The sequence below is a fragment of the Marmota monax genome, unplaced genomic scaffold, assembly GCF_021218885.2.
Source record: "Marmota monax isolate L192 unplaced genomic scaffold, Marmota_monax_Labrador192_F-V1.1 WCK01_AAM20220418_F8-fsc00047, whole genome shotgun sequence".
NCBI lineage: Eukaryota > Metazoa > Chordata > Mammalia > Rodentia > Sciuridae > Marmota > Marmota monax.
This window is the reverse complement of record NW_026692072.1, coordinates 10,636,756-10,649,484: the sequence shown is the minus strand read 5'-3', so window position 1 is coordinate 10,649,484 and position 12,729 is coordinate 10,636,756. Positions and strand designations below refer to the sequence as shown.

The 12,729-nt window shown below is 62.1% G+C and overlaps 1 protein-coding gene across 4 annotated transcripts in view; it reads right to left on the bottom strand.

The window, feature by feature from the left end:
* The window catches only part of Prdm11 (PR/SET domain 11), a 76,853-nt gene extending 65,191 nt beyond the window's left edge, over positions 1-11,662 (bottom strand). The window contains exon 1 of one of the 4 annotated variants that reach the window (XM_046456555.2): positions 11,573-11,662. The gene's annotated coding sequence lies outside the window, so the exon portion shown is untranslated. Of the gene's footprint in view, positions 1-4,179; positions 6,947-11,572 lie in introns of those variants that run through there. The other 3 variants (XM_058583510.1, XM_058583520.1, XM_046456564.2) reach the window with 3 other exon arrangements.
* Between the last annotated feature and the right edge of the window lie 1,067 nt (positions 11,663-12,729).

Sequence of the window (12,729 nt, the reverse complement as noted above, 5' to 3'; positions counted from 1 at the left end):
AGATCTCGAGGATATACCCAAGTAATGACAATGAGGTTTCACTCCATGAGGTCATCTCGGTGTCGTGGTGGCCAAGGAAGGCTTTGTTAAAATTTGATTTTTTTATGTGTGGCAAAAACATACTTGTGTAGGGCTGGGGATGCGGCTCAGTAAGCAGAGTGCTGGCCTCACATGCAGCAGGCCCGGGTCCCCTTCGTGGCACAGCAGTAATAATGGTAAATACACACACACGGACACGTACGTGTCCATACACACACACACACACACACACACGTGCGTGCACTAGTTTCTTCTTTGGATAACTAAAACTTAGTGCAACAAGATTAAAGAGACCAGAGCTGCTGGGGAAGCCGATCTATATTGGAGTTGGGGATCAGAGAAATTCAGTCACTGCGGGGACAGGGACTCCGGGCCCTGCTGAGCCTCAGGAGTGTTGCTGGGGAGACAGGGGCGACCCTCATTCCAACCCATGGATAGGGGAGAAGGGGGGGCAGCACGAGGTCCCCCCGTGACTCAAAGGGAGTGTCTTGGGCCGTCAGAGGTGCCCAGGCAGCCACCCCCGTCCAGCCTCCCCAGGGACCCCAGCACCCCCCTGGTCCCTGGACGAATGCCCAGCTCCAGGGGTGCTCCTGGCCCGGGCCGCGTCTCCAGGGGGACTCTGCACAGAGGCAGGAACCAGGGAGGAGGCGGAAGAAAGGGGACAGGGACAGGGACAGGAAGTGCTCCCAGGCTGCCTCCCCGCAGTGGCCCAGCTGTGACAAGCCCAGACCCCGACTCAGGCAGAACCCGTGAGTCCCACAGACCTGACCCCAGTCGGGAACTGGCCCTGACCACGTCACGGGCAGAGGTCAGCGACGTCACTGCACCCAGACAGCTGCAGGGTCAGGAGTGAGCCCACCCCGCCCTGACTCCCTCGAGACCTTGCCAAGGTCACTGTGCTCACTGCCAACGGGCCTGGGGAGGCCCCTGCCCGCCCCGTGAGGACACAGCGAGCAACACCTGCGTGGCCTCCTGTGGACCGTGCCGCTGTCCCCGCACGACAGGCCCTGCCGTTCTTCGCACCCGGGGCACTGAGGCGAGGCGGCGGCAAGGGCGGAGCCCCACACTGGCCGCAGGTCCAGGGCCCAGGGCGGCCGGGAAGACCTGCTTCTGGCCGAGGCCGCAGGCCAAGGAACTCTCAGGCAGAGGAAGGGCCAGGGAGACGGGGTGAGCCCAAGGGCAGTGCAGACTTTCTTGGCCGCTGGCCTGGACCCAGGGCGGGCACTCAGGGAGGGCAAGGGAACCGCTGGCAGGTGCCACCAAAGAGTCTGATTTCTACCTGAAACTGGGGGAGGGGCCTCTGGAAGCCAGCCAGCCAGCCGGGATCTGGGGCAGGAGCAGGGCACAGAACTGGGAAGGCGCCGGAGGAGAGGAAGGACTCAGTCACCAGGAGCAGCAGAGACAGGCTGTGACAACAGCAAACCGTGGACGGTGCCCTTGAACTCTGGACACGGCCTCGGGGGATTCAATCAGATGTGTCCCTAAGAAGGGAGCCTGAGCCACACCCACAGGCTCATGGTGTCCTCTGGGGAGAGGGGCCACCAAGAAGTAAGCAGGTCCCCTGGCACTCGTGAGGAAAAGTGCCAGCCTGGGGGACCCTGAGACGGGCTCGGAGCCGGCCTGACCCACAGCCAGCTCTGAGTCCTGAGTGGACCCACGGGCACAGAGGGTGGAGGGCTCAAGCTGCCAGTCACCACGCACCACCGGGGCCACAGTCAAAGCCCAGGCTTCTCGGCGACTCCTACCCGGCTGGCCATGAAGCCAGGGCCAGGACCGGCAAGGAATGGCTGCCAGTCCTGTGGTGCAGAACCTCGCCCCAGAGCCCCTGCTGAACAGCAGCCAGCCCGCCGCCTGCCCAGAGCTGCAGGGGGACAAGGCTGGGCCACCCAGATGGGCCCCAGGGGAGGCGGCGCAGGTGGGGCTGCAGAGTGCTCCCCGGCTCCCCGCAGGCCCCACTCTCTGTGGACTTGTGGCCACACGCAGGTCCAGCCACACCTTGGTCTGTCCCCAGGAGCCTGGGGACAGGGCGTGCTGGCTCCTGGGGGGCAGGGGGCAAGGGCCTTGGCGCCCAGAGGCTGCCCTGCTGCTCCATGGCTGGCCCAGGCTGGACAAGAACCGTCCTCACTGCCCCACCAGGGGCTTGCTGACCTCTGAGGCCACTCACGCAGATCCCAGCCCTAGCCCCTGGAGGGACCTTGAAGGAAGCCGACAGAGGCTACCAGCCACCACTCACCTCCCACACAGACCCCCTGCCACTGGAGAGCAGTGCTTGGCCAAGCCCCTGACCTTAGGCCCTGACCACAGCCCCCCCTCCTCCTGCCACACCAGCATGGCTCCGATGTGCCCAGACTGCAACGGGACACCTGCTGGCAGCACCCAGTCCACGCTCCTGCAGCCCTGGCAGGATGGGACAGATGGGCTGCTGTGGCCAGCTCACCACCCAGGTGTCAACTCGTGGCTGGGACAGCCTGGAAGCTGCCTGGCCCACCCCAGAGGCCGCCTGCCTGTGCAGCCAGCACTGACTCACCGGACAGGAAGGGACCTCTCACCAGCAATCATCCACTGGCTCAAGAAGCATCCCTCTGACGGCGCCCTGAGGGACACCAACCTGGCCCCTTTGGTCCTTTAGATCACCATGTTTCCCACCCTGAGCGTGATGCTGCTATCCGGACAGAATTCCCAAACCTAGCCATCTCTCTCCCCTGCTTAGGAAGTATCCATGGCTTCCCAGGGCCTCCAAGGCAGAGTCCCATCCTCACCTAGTGGCACCCAAGGCCCTCCCAGTGTGGCCTAAGCCGCCTTTCCTGGACCCGCGGCACCTGCTCTCCTCCAAACTCCCGCCATTCCCAGAGCCTCGTCCTGGCTGCCTGCCTTTGGACCACTGTCCCCAGACGCCTTCCCTCCCCCCCAGCCACCTGTCCTCCTCCTCACAGCAGGCGGCTCCTCCTGCTCCTCTGGGAGGGCACCTCGCCCTCCTACCTCCCCACCTCCGTGCCCTGGTAGGTGCCCTGCTCCCTGCCCCCCCCCCATGGCCAGCAGCATCGGGGCAAGGGCTGCTCGAACTGCTTGTGGTGGAGACTGTTTTAAGTTCTCGGATCTGTTGCCCACGGATGCTTTGTGAAACACAATAAAACTGACGGCTGACGTCAAGCAGGAGCTCCTCGACCGACGCTCGCTCCCTCGGCGTCTGCACCTGTCTCGGGGCGCAGCTCGCAGGGGGCCTGGAGCAAGCTCTCTGCTCTCCTGGGCGCTGGAGGCCCCATGCTCCTGGCACCCAGAGGAGCCTGAGTGTGGGCACACGTCCCGGAGACGCTCCACTAACACCTTCACCCCAACACTGGGCAGGAAGGTCCCTACCAGCCTGGAGCACAGCCTGTGCTGGGCGCCCATTCTCAGGCGTGCACACCTAGAGACACAGGGGCACCGGCTGGAGGCACGCGGGCCCACATCCTGCACTTCCTCTGTATGGCCCAGCACCCCAGGGGCAGAAGTCGGGGTGCTGCAACTTCTCCAGTCCACACTCCAGCAGCACGGGTGCCGCGTGGTGCTGCTCACTGTTGGCGGTAAGAGGCAGCAACCTGGCTCGGTCCTCCAGGGCTGTGCAACCTTGGGAAAGTCACTTCACTTCTCTGGGCCTCGATTTCGCCTCTGTAGAAAGGTTACCAGACGCGGTCGGGCAGGGTCATGGCACCTGTGAGCCTCCTTGACGCCGGGGTGTCACCAACGTCTCTTAGAGGCCGGGGAGCCCGTGTGGGGACTCCTCCTGGGCCCCCTTCCTCACGCCTTCTCCCCAAGACCCCACTCTTGTCTTGGGTGGATCTGGGCTGGGCCAGGCGGGCTGGCTTCCTCTGAGGACTTGGCCTCCTCGCGCAGAGTATGGGGCTTCTCCTTCCTCTCCCTGTCCCCTCCCTGGGACACCTTGAGCCTCCGCAAATGCCAGCCCTGATGGCTGCCCTTCCCTCTGCAACCAGCTGGCCTGAGGGGCACCTTGCTTGTGCACGGGAGTACACGCACACGCGCACACACTTACACACACGTGCACATGCGCACACGCTCAACGCCACCTGCTGGGTTGGTCGGAGCAGTGAGGGGCAGCGTAGGTCAGGAGGGCCCACGCCCCCTGCAGCCCTCCCTCTGTACCTTGGGTGGTGACAATGCGGAGTCCAGCCTGCGGGGTCCCAGGTCCTGGCCCCATGAAAGGGTCTCTCCCTGCCGGGGCCAGGGGTCTGGTGGGCTGCTCCTCCGCCCCTGCGTCCTGGCCCCTCCGTCCTGGCCGCTCCCTCCCTGGGCAGCAGGCGGCCGATCCTCCAGGCTCTCACTCCTTCCCTTGGGGAAAGTGAGATGGTGGAGAAGTCACCCTGGGAGAGCTGGCACTGTGGGGGCGGCTCCATATTTACTGCTCAGTGACGTCCACAGCAGCCCAGCTTGATGACCCAGGCAGTCTGCCGCTCTGGCCTCCAACCGCCTGAGTGTGGGACCGCGGCCTCCTGGTGGCCACCCCAGCTCCTCCCTGAGCTCCTTCCAGCCCCACGGCGGGGGCTGCTGCCATCACCCCGCAGGCTGAGCGCCAGCCAGACACCTGTCTGGAGACGGGACAGACACAAAGCCAAAGGCCCTGCAGGTCCCCACGGGGCTCTGCTTGCAGGAGGAGCTGGACTCGGGAGCAGAGGAAGGGACGCTAGACACGGGGCCGGGACTTTGGCTTGTGCACGCTCTGCACATATGGCCCCCAGCAAGTCCCCTCTCTCCAGCCTCAGTTTCCTCAGCTGTGCGATGGGGTCATGGGAGGGGCTGCCTGCCGGACTCCAGGCTCAGGATGCGGGTTCTGGCAGAAGCTGGAGGACTCTCCTGAAGTGCCTTATGGGTCAGCTGGGGCGGGAGGGAGAAGCAGGAAGGAGAGGCCTCAGGAGACTCGGCAGGTCTCGAGGCCCAGGTGTGCCCCAGGCCTCTGCAGCCAGCCCTGCTCAGAGGCCAGCGCTGGGCAACAAGTGGCCGGCAGCCTCCGCCCCCACTGCCACTCCCCTCCCCTGGTACCATCCCCTGGAGGCTCCTGGTCTGTCCAAACGTGCCGCCAAGTTTTGACCTCCCAGCTTCCGGTGTGGAAAGGGCCTTGAAATCCTCTGTGTAAATTAAGACCCAATAAATCACAGGCCATTTTCAAAACACCTAGAAACCTGGTGGGAACTCTGGAACACAGGAAGGTGTCCCCCAGGGCTGCTTTACAAATGTGGCTTTCTTAACGTGACCACAAAGATTAGAATATGGCTGTGGGACCTTGAAGGTCACCTAACCTCTCTGAGCCCGAGATTCCTTTTCCCTAAAATGATGCAGAAGCGATTTGTGGGGCTGTTGTCAAGGACCTGGGGCTGATTCCTGCTCCTTCCGGCTTTTCACACCCCAGAGACAGCAGTGTCTGAAACGGGGTCCTAAAACCCTTCCCAGACTGTGGGCAGGACGGACAGACTGTCTCCATTTACAGAAGAGGAAACTGAGGCCTAAGGAGGTTGAATGGCTGGCCTTGATCTCAGGCCAGTGGAGAGGGAGGAGGTGTGGCCAGGTCACCTTTAAGCAAGGCTGGGGGTCTCTGGGGACCGCCGTGCAGCCCTGAGCTGACACTGTCTTTAGGGGCAGCCACCAGGAGGGCACCTCTCATCCGGGCACCCGGGGCCAAGAGCAGAAGCAGGGTGGAGCCTCAGGCCCACCCCCTCTGCAAGGCACAGCGCTGACCCCTCCAAACCATTCCCTGGCCCCTTCTCAGTCCCACGTCCCCCCAGAGGACCAGCCCAAGGCACTCTGCCAGACCTTACTTGGGGTTCCCCAGCCACTGGGAAACAGAAGCCAGGCACACTCTGGGAAATTTGTGGCCCCCCGACTGAGCCCCACCCCATTCATTCTGTCCGTCAGAGTGGAGAGCCAAGTCCCCTGCACATTGCTCTCTGTTAAAAGGGGCCACTCCCAGATTCTCATTCTCGTATTCTACCCCTACTATTGCATTAGCCTCCTAACTGACCTCCCTGCCTCCAGGCTCACTCCTAGGCTGCTGTGGCAGCTTTCTGGAATGTGAATCTATTTCTACATCTGCTTCCTCCTTATAAAACCCTCTGAGGCTCAAGTGGGTTATTTGGCTGGAGAGTGTGTGTGAAGGGAGACAGAGGGAGAGGAGCCTGGAAAGACTACAGTGGAGTAAAACATGAGCAGCAAGTTCATCCTGGTCCTACCCCAGGGCCTTTGCACTGGTTGCTCCCTCTCCCTGGGACACTCATCAGGTTACCTGCATGACCTTTCTCACGGGCCCTCCCCTTGCTTCCTGCCTCTTCCTCCTCCTCAGTATAGCACATACGTAACGTGCCTGCGTTTTACTTGTTTTGAATTTTCTGTCTCCCTTTGTTGTAATGTAACTGGGCTGTTTGTCAGTTTTGTCACTCTCATGTGAACAGTGCACAGGACCCAGCAGGCGGAGCCCCCAGCACATGTGCAACAGGGTAACGAGCTGGTGGCTCCCTGCACACGACGCCTTCAGGGTGCTCACTTTTCACCTGCGCAGCAGCGTCCACGTGGGGACCACACGGCCTCCTTCTCCACTTAGGCCACCGAGGCTCAGGAGGTGGCACGACTGGACTTGGAATCAGCGGCGTCTCCCTGCACCCCCTGCGTGACCCGGACCTGTCTGGACAAGGGCGCGTGGTGGCCTATCGTGGGGGCCTGTGAGCGAGGACTGGGCTGCAGGGGCCTGACTGGCGACTGCACAGGTGCACGGCCACCTGGGGAAGGCGTGAGGGACAGGATGACACCGGCCCAGCCCCAGGCCCCTCCTGCAGGGCCTCTGCCCGGGGTGCTGCGCCCCTCTCCACCAGGTGCATCTGCAAGAGGGAGGAGGCTCCAAAACTGACAGCAGTTTCCTTTTTCTTTATGGCTTTCTCTCTCTCTCTCTCTCTCTCCCCCTCTCTTTCTTTCTGCACAGCTTGTTTTCCCGTATGGCCCTGGGCCAACCCCGGAAGCCCCTCCCAGGCCCACTCTGAGCACAGGCCCCCCCCCGCCCGGGACTCCTGCAGGGAGGAGGGGTGCACCCTTGGCTTTGGACCAGCTCTGTCCCCAGGGCCCCAGAGCCTCAGAGCCCGGAGCCCCTCTGCTGGAAGCCCAGTGTCCGGTTGACCACAGAGGACTTTCAGCCCCACACCATCCCAAAGGGCCTCTCCCCAGGGGCTCTGGGTGCTCTGCCCCACTGCAGGAGGGCGTCCCTCAGGAGGTCACATCAGAGAGCCAAGGTTCCAGTGCTGACTGTGCTGCTGGCCCTGGGCCCTCACCTCACCTCTTGGAGCCTCCGTTCCCACATCTGCCTCCTCGCACACTGGTGTCCACAGAGGGCGTGTGCTGGGGGGCTCTGGTTTGAACATGTCCCGCCCCCATGGGCCCATTTGTTGAAAGCCTGGTCCTCCATGGGGCAGTGACCTGAAGAGGTAGCGGTCACTGGGGCACTGAGGGCACTGTCCCTGGAAGGAACGGATGTGATTCTCGAGGGACCTGGTTAGTTATTTTGAGAGACAAGAGTTCTAATTGTGACAAGAGCTAGCCTGGCCCTTCACGCTCTGGCTCCCTGTCTTGCTGTGTGGCCTCCTGCTCTCCCACGCCCTTGCCACGTTGCCGTCTGCCATGAGATGATGCAGCCAAGGAAGCCCTCACCATAGGGCCATGCCAGGCTCCAAAACTACGAACTAAATAAACCTCTTTTCTCTACAAAGCACCCAGTCTCTGGTATTTTGTTATTAAATGACTAATATGGTCCGTGACATGCTTAGTACCGGATCTAACCACAAAAGCCCTCGATAAACAGGATCTGCCATCACCATTGTCTTCACCCCGGGTCTCCTGCTCCACAGACCTTCCTCTGAATCCTAGAATCTCCAGATCAGCAGAGACCGTAAGGGCCATTAAATCTCACCCTGTCACCCTCCTGGAACTTCCACACCTGTAAGGAGGGGGAGCTTATCATCGTTACTCTACAAGCCAATGACTTGGTCTGCGTCGTCCGACACCAGCCCGCAGAGGGAAGTGGCTGCCACTCTTCCATCCCAAACCCCAGCACAGGGGGAGTCCCCCGTCCACGGGGGTATTCACAGAGGCGCCGTCAGATCAGAACTCTGCATGGCTCGAGCCAACTGTCACAGAGCTAGGACCTGATGAGGAACAGGACTGCAACCAAACAGCCTCACCAAGAAAGGGAAGATTCCCCAGAGACGGGTGTTCAAAGGAGAGGGGGCGAGCCCGGCAGAGGAGGAACTGGGGGCCAGCCATCAGAGGCTTCCCTGAAGTGAGTGGAGAGGGAAGGGGAGGCCTCATCAGGACAGTGGTGGAATGTGACAGGACAGAGGGGACAGCAAGGAATGTAGGCTGAGCATGGCAAAGGGGAGGTCGCAAGGCAGTGTCCCCACAGGGACTGGAGGGCACAGCAAGGACTCTGTCTTCCTCCTCGTGGCAGCCACAGTCCTTAAAGGTCTTTGGGCAGGAATCGATAGGCTCAGTTTTGTACATTAAAAAGGCCCCACGGCTGCTTCCCAGTCACTGTCCTTCCTTCTATTCATGAACAGCACGGGCACTACCTGTCACTCGGCCTAGACTGCTAGCTAGTCCCCGTAGAAGTCAGGAGAGGACAGGTTGTGCCACAATAACAAAAACCCCCAGATCTCAGCGGTTCAAAACAACAAAGGTCTATTGCCACTCACACTGTGGGGCCACCGTGGGCCATCAGGACTCACTCAGGGACAAGGCAAGGACACAGCCTGGCAGAAGCAGACACATCCCGCCCACTACCAGTTGCCATGCCCAGGGAAAGAGCACCCCAGAGGTTCTCACGCCAGCAGTACATGCTTTAGCCCAAGTCCCAGTATCACTGTAGCTCATGGCCCCTCGAGCCAGCCGTCTGCCATGAGATGATGCCACTTGGTCCTGCGAGCTAGGGGAACCTTGCTCCACCCCTGCTATGAATCTGGAAAATCTGGAAATATCTAGAGGAAAGCATGAAGGGCCTCCAGACACCCCTCTCCGGCCCCAGTTCGCCCTTCCCTGGTCCCCAATCATTCACAGGTGGCAGCTGAGCCAGGATTCCAAGAGGTGGGGCCAGTGGGGGCAGGAGCAATCTTGGTAGGATCAGAGGGGTCCAGGAAGGGTAGGAGATGAGGCGGGGAAAGGTGGGGGCCATTCAGCTCAGAGGCTTTTAAGTCACGGTGACAGGTACTGGGAAAGCTTCAGCTGTTTTAAGCAGAAACTGGGAGGCCCCTCGGATCCTACTTGGAACACGCTGCTGGCTGCAGGGGCCGGCCGGAGGGGGAGGGTGCAGGTGGCCTCAGCAGGCTCTTGCTGTTGTCCTGCGGAGAGACAGCTGTGGCTCTGGAGGGGGAACTGGCGAGAGGTGGATGATTCGCTTGAGAGGACAAAGTTCTCTGGTCTTGCAGATGGCATGGACTGGGGTGAGGGAGAGACCTGTGGTCTCTGCTGGAAGGACCAGGAGGGTGACCTGGCCTGGGTCAAGACCAGCACCCTGGGGGAGGTCAGGAAGGAAGATTAAAGACAGCTCGGAAACTGACGTGTTTGTCACCACCCTGAAACAGCTTAGAGGGCAGGCCAGGTAGGTGGCTAAGGGAACAGGTGACCCCTGGGCTGGGCTATCGCCCAGTTGGTAGAGGGCTGGCCTTGCATGCACAAGGCCCTGGGTTCGATCCCCAGCACCACAAAAAGAAAAGAAAGAAACAGGTGACTCCTGACCTCTTGCCCAGTGCCCCAACCAATGACCCAGAACCAGGGAAGTGCAAGAGAAGAAAGTTCTAGAGGATAGAATCTTACTGGACACCAAGGAGAGCAAATTTCAAAAACTTCTCAAACTGAGGGGTCCAGTAACTCAGGTCCAAATCACACGTAAGCAGAGGTGACAGCTGTGGTGGCTGATCAGGGCTCGGGGGACAAGTGATAAAAGACCCTCATCTTTGAGAATGTTACCAGAGAAGGGAACCAGCCGCTGCTACCAGCTGCTCCTTGAGGGTCCTGTCAATGAGGAACTGGATGGAGCAGGGTGGGGCAGTTCCGATATTCCCAGGGCAGCACACTCTGCGATGCCCAGGCTCAGAGAGCGACTCTTGTTCACCATGAACCATCGCCTGGGCTACCTCAGGTACTTGATCTCTGCTATCTCATTTCATCTCCCCACTGCCTTGCTAGGTCAATTTTTGGTGGCCCCACTTTAGGGAAAGAGAAAGAGGTTCAGAGAGGTCAAAAGGAACATAACAAAGCCCTAAGTCACACAGCTGTTGAGAAAGGGCTCTGATGGAGAAACCCTTTCCACCAAGCTAAATAAAGCAAGGGGCCTGGGCTGTGTTCCCAGAAGGGAAACTTTGTAGACACAGCCCACCTTTTGGAGACCATGCCCCACTCCCAAGGGAAGGAGGCCACAGCTCCTTACTTTGGGCCCACAGACCCCACACCCCCAACCACCACCCCAGGAAAGTCCCCAGCTTCCTTCCTCTGGAGGAGACATGTGGGCAAAGGCCACAGGCATCATGCTCCAGCTCAAAAGAATGGAAAATTCTTTTGCTGCGGCACAGACAAACCCCCAAAGTTTACAGGCATTAAGAGCACTCTGGCCTCGCTGCCTCCTGTCCCCCCACACACAAACGACTGGGCGTGTTTCCTTGCCGCCACCCTAAATTATGTACCGCGGCTTTTCTCCCCACGAAGGAACCGGCCAAGAAGAGAGGCTGGACATTTTCCTCCCAAGTCCCAGCCCATCCTGGGCGTCTGACCCCGCTCTCCCACCCGGGTCCAGACTCCAGCAACTTTCCGCCAGCCTGGCCCATCCATCGCCCACGACCACTCGGGTCTCCCTGCAGCCACCCGCCTAGGGCACGCTGGCCTTGACGGAGGAAGGTCATTGGCCACCAAGTTTCTGCAGTTTCTGCAGCTCAGAGTGCCTCGGGGACTGCGAGCGGGGGGTGGAGGCTGCCGAGGAGTCCCCACCGCAACTCTGCTTCACAATGCCCTCCACCAACGCCCTGCGGCGCGGCCACGCGGCGCGGGAACCCGAGCGCCGCGCTGCGGGACACCCCCTCCCCGGGCCCGGCACCTGGCGGCCGAGCCGCCCCCGAGAACTAGGCCAGCGGCCGCGGCGAGCCCCCGGGCGCCCCGCCCCCCGTGTCACCGCGTTCTCATTCCGAACGCTCGCGCGGGCGGCCGCTCCCATTGGTCGGCGGCCACGTCCGTCAGCGGCGGAACGAACGCGGAGAGAAAAGGCTACATTGTAACAAGGCGAGCGCGCCGCGAGCCGGGGAGGGCGGCCAGGGCGGCCCGCGTCCCGCGGCGGCGGCGGCGGCTACCTGCCGAGGGTTAACCCACCTCGGGGCCGAGCGGCCGCCCTCCGCCCCCCGCCCGCCCGCGCCCCGCCGCCGCCCGCCCGCCGCCCCGGCCCGGCGCCCGCGCTCGCTGGCGAACTGCCGAGCGCTCTCCGAAGCCATTTTCAATGGCCACAGTGGCTACCGGGCTGACTCACCTTCCCGGGAACGCTGCGGCGGCCGCGGGGCCGGGCGGGCGGGCGGCCCGGAGGGCGGCTCGGCGGAGGCGGCGCGGCCCGGGCTGGCGGCCCCGCGGCGGGAGCGGCCGCGCTGCGGGCGCGCGGGTCCCCGCGAGGCAAAGTTTCAGCGCCAGCCTCGGCGCGGCGGCGGCGGCGACTCGCTGCTGCTCTCCTCCCCTGCTTTGACCACCATCTTATTAGTACAGGAAATGACATGGAAAACGGAAGAAAGCGGCGTTTGGGGCAGACGCGGACCCCCCAATTCAGGGGCCGGAGCCGGGACTCGGCCGCCGCGTCCCAGCCCGGCCCCGGCGAGGACTCCCGGGGCCCCTCGGCCCCCGCCCCGCGCCCGGGGGCGACGCGGCCGCTCGGACCCGCGAGGAGAGGGCGAGGGTTATAATCCAGCCGCGGAGGAAGGGAGAAAAAAATAAAAATAAACGAAAACGAGAAGGTCGAGCCAACTTTCCAGCCGGGACACTTTGGGGGGTCGGAATGGAAAGTTGGAGGATTGGGAGGCCCCAGCCCGAGGGGGCCCGGCCTCGCCCCGGCCCCGGCAGCCCCGGGGAGGCCGGGAGTCGGGGGCGACAAATGCGCTTAGATTTTTAACCCTTTCCGGGCTCCGAAGCCCGTCTGCGCCCGGCCCCCCCCCCCCCCGTAACCCTTGGGATGCCCGGCGGCTCGGAGGTGCAAGCTCAAGGTGTGACACCTGGGCGTCCCGTGGAAGGCTGAGGGCGACGCTGGGGGCTCCTTCCAAATAGTCACTGTTGCGGACGCGCTGGTTTCCAGGTCCCCAGCCGCACGTGTTCAGCTCCAAACGCGTGCGAGATCGAGACGCGGAAATTGGACGCGCTGGCCATTGGCTGGCTGGCAAGAGATGGCTAAGCCACGCTCCGTCGCCCGGCCCCTCAGTTTCTCTGTCTGTGAAATGGGACTCAGCATCACCGCGAGGGAAGATGTGTCCGAAAGGCTGAAATGCCACCCTTGGCGCCTGGAAAGCCCCATGGTTGTGACCAGGCTGGGACCTTTGGAGGAGGCCCTTCCACCAGGGGTGGCGTCACCAGGACAACCCTTCTCCAAACAAACCCCTGTTCCTAGCCTCGCCTGCGAGGCTGGATGGGTCGCCAGGTCTGACCTTC